A 4,196-nucleotide genomic window follows, 5' to 3' on the forward strand; every position below is an offset into this window, starting at 1 on the left:
TGTCAACAATCTCAACCCACTTGTTAGGTATAATCATATGCACATTATTTTCTAATTTTTAACCACAAATTCACTTAAAAAGGTTTAGAATTAATAAAGTTTGGAAAAACATAAATGTGGCCCAATGATAATGAAGGTGGTGACATAGTAGTGAAATGGAGGTGATATAATGGACATAATAGTGAAAGTGTAATGGAAATGAATCACATTTTCAAGACCCAACATACCCCCCAACTAAAGCTATTGCATGTCCTCATGCAATATATATTACATTAATTATTTTGATCCTCGAGCTTTGGCTTAACTTTGCATGATACCATTTGATAACTTCGTATTTCTGCAAAGTGTTTTACTTGAATTGCAACATGGTTGGTTCTTGTGTTACAACCATTTTTTGTTGTTGCATTCTATTTTGGTCTTTGAACTTTGCATAATGATTTTTTGATTATTGTTGAAAAGTATATCTTTATTGGATTGCATGATGGTTGGTTCTTGTGTGACAACCATGATTGTGTTTGTATCCTATTTATCCTTTAAGCACTTTTTGAAAAGTCATTGTATGCTCATAATAACAATGTAATAGTTAATATATGTTGGAAGTATGTGGGCTCCTGAATATGATATGGACATGGAAAAATATGAAGATGAATGTATCCCCCCCCCCCCCCCCCCAACTGATGGTATTGGCAATTTTATGAAATGAGGAAGAGAAATGTTTTTCCAACAATTATTATTCTAGCTTTTTATGGAATTCTATGGTCAAAAGTTAGAAAATGACGTACCTTAACTTACCCTTTGGAATAGATGAGTTGTATGTGTGGTGGCTGCAAAATTCTGATCATATTCTTCTTCAAGTGGCTGAACAAGAAGAGTCATGGATAAAGAGTTATGATGATTTTTTATTGCTTCTACTAAAACTTGTTGAATCTACTCCAAAATGCTGAAAATAATAGTCTTCATGTCTTCAAAACTCATTGGCACAGTTCCTACTATGTGAAAAGATGTTATGATGTCGAACATAGCAAGAAATTGTTGACTTAGTGGCCATTAATGGGTGCCCCTAGTCAATACGAGAACTCTCACCATTGATGACAATGAGAGTCAAGATGCCCAAACACATCTTGCTAGGTACGAATAGTTTTGCCGATGTCGAGTCACCTAGAAGATCTGATGAACAAAGGACATTAATGTATTCCCATTGTTTGTCAGCATGAGAACTTGCCATTAAGGCATGCAAGCCTCAAGGTGTCTTTCCAAGGAACTTAGACTCAAAGGACTATGGACTCAATAATTTGCATTGAAGTAGGGTTTATTTGTGGAATGAAAATGATAGGAAAGGGAAGATGAAAATGGAAGATGACAATGGAGAGCAGAAATGGCAATGGGCAATAGGCATGTGAATGAGCCTCTTTCTTTTATTTGTGGGTTATGAATGGACAAAAAGAGATGGAAAGTGTATGTGAATGTAAATGGAAAATATGAAGTGAAATGAGGTGAATGGTTTATTATGAGGTATGGATGTGATGGAGACAATAGTATCTGAAAGCTTTTTTTCAAGTGTTTGGATCTGATTTTGCATCAACATATTTCCTCTTTGTTGCTGATCATCCTCTTATGAAACAAATTGGTCTCTTAGAGAGACACCATTCTCTTGCAGTCATTTGTCCTTCCTCCTGGAATCTGCAAAAAAAATAATACTTCTTCTGCAATGGAATGTAAGATTATAAAAGGAGAGAGGTGATCAATCTCTCTAGTTATGATATTTACACACAAAACTAAGAATTTGTATTAATGAAACAAGTTCTCAAAGGAAAAATCAAAAGAATTTATACCTGCTTTGGAATTGGTGCCTCAAGTTGAATGTTGCTTCTTTTCAGCAATTTATTTCATTATTTACTGTTTCAAACTTTGATGATGGATTTCTCATTGTGTATATCTTGTTGAGATCTTTCCAATGACACTTGAATCATCAAAATCTGATTTTGTATGAGAAAGTTAGGCTGATTTGAACAATGAGATTTTTCAGCTGCGGAATGGCTTTAGCTGCGGAATGACTTTAGCTGTGGAACGCGCGCAATTTCTGTAGCTAAAAATCTTGAATAAAAATTTAGCCATTCATCTTTCATCATCAGTCCAAAATTAATCAATACCTTCATAAAAGTGAGCAAATAACTTATACATTTCATTGATTCAAAATTGTTGTTGTTTTTTTTTTTTACATGCGGCGACTTAGTGTGGCGACTTAGTGATAACACACACCTTGACTTCCTTTTGACCAGGGTATTTTTCATCGATTTGGATCAAATGGATAGGACACCATCCATGTACTGACATTTTCCCAACTACCCATGTGGTTTGTTTCGTCTCTTGACACCTATAACCTATAGAAGTATGAAAATGGTTGCGGAATTGCCAGTTAGCTGCGGAACAAAGCTACATTTTGCAGCTAAAAGACAACCAACCATCAGTTTTCTGATTTAAGTTATTGGAAAAGAGATTTTATGCAGCCAAGTACCAGGGAGAGAGAGCCTAAGATCATAGCTAGTGCACAAGACCAATTATTCATGATCTGCTATATTTTTTTTTATTTTCTTCACTGTCTGCTTGAAAAATAAAAAACTTTGTAAATGGTATATGAAGCAAAACAGTTTTAGTGATGAAAATATATCAGAGTAATGGAAATGTATGATCTTTTCAACAGTTTTGATGACTCCTACAGCAACCGTCTGACGCATATCCCCGACTGCAAAACGACCCAATGGAGGATATTCAGCAAAGGTTTCGACAACCAACAAACTTTACGTCAATGTGGCAAGTGTGACAATCCAACACAGGGGCATAACCAGATTCATAATAATAACCTATGCAGTAAATTTGGCAGCTTCCTTTGTTGGATGCCACGTAACCGTGCTTAAGATTCTTAACAGCAATACTCCTGGCATTGAATACTTTGCCACATCCATCCATCGGCTGTGAAGAGTCGTATTCAACTTGTTCACATTAATCATTGTCGTGTTCGATCATCTTGTTGTTAAACGGGAAGTAACAGAACAGGTACAGATGGGTGGAAAAAGACGGGAGATGTGTAATCATGTTTAAATGCTAGCACACAGTTGATTCCTAATTGGAATTCCCTTCCCCAGGCAGCCTAATTAAATCAAATTGCTAGTTTATTATTTCAAATTCCATTTTTTCCTCTCGCGGCCTGCAAAAATGGGCTTCAAAGAACTGCGAAAATATCCCAAACCGCTTCAAATTCCTTAAAACGATTTCTGGGTTATCTAATTGACCCTATTGCCGAAAAAAACCATGTTTTATTTTTCCCAAATTCATCTCTGTTTGGCCGGATCATGTAGTTAAAGTTTGACGTTTTTCAGTGTTTTGTGTTTTTGTGGATTACTGTGGTTGAATTTTTTTTCATTTGTAGGTTCATGAGAATCTTGGAAAATTCTTGCAGCAGTATTATGAGCAGCCACAGTGAAAACCTACCACATGGAGTTTTGCGTTGATTTTATGTGCTTGGAGATAGCAATTGTTCGTCAGAATTTTCCTAAATAACACACCGGTTTTTGATCTGTTGAGTTTGCATTTTATAATTTGAAATTCTAACCTTTTCATGCTCTAAATATTGACCCTTCCAACTCTCCGAAGAAGGAAAGCATGTAAATAAATCTAGAAGAAAAATAACAGTGATTTCTTTGTGGCTTGGCAGGCCATCTTACACCTTAGAAACAATCTTCCTATTAGTTTTGTTTAGCAATTTCTGTAATCCATTGAAAGCTCTCCATATGAGGAAGATACATGATCCAGATGAATGCAAATGGGTTGCTTACAAAGGGATGAAGATTTTCACTAGCATTGGCTTGTTGTTGCTGATTACAAGAGTCAGGCAAACAACTAGAGAAGGATTTTGCAGATTATTTTTTTTTTAATGTTTTTGCAGGTTCGTTTTAAGGCCAAAGCTTGAACAGGGATGCAAATTTTCTATTGAGGCCACATTGAAATCTAGGATTGGGGATAGCTATTGATTGTTTTCTTTTTTTCTCTGAAATTGTGAAATTTTATAAGAATGATTAATGATTTTCAATTTCAGGCAGCAAAGGCTTCAAGTAAAATATATTAGAAACAGGACTTTGACTGAGGTCTTAAGCTGATTTTTTATCAATCTAGGTTGGGTGACTAGGATAGGATCCATG

This window comes from Pinus tabuliformis, chromosome 7, assembly GCF_031772625.1.
Source record: "Pinus tabuliformis cultivar Carrire ecotype Pingquan chromosome 7, CPIR1, whole genome shotgun sequence".
Taxonomy (NCBI): Eukaryota; Viridiplantae; Streptophyta; class Pinopsida; order Pinales; family Pinaceae; genus Pinus; species Pinus tabuliformis.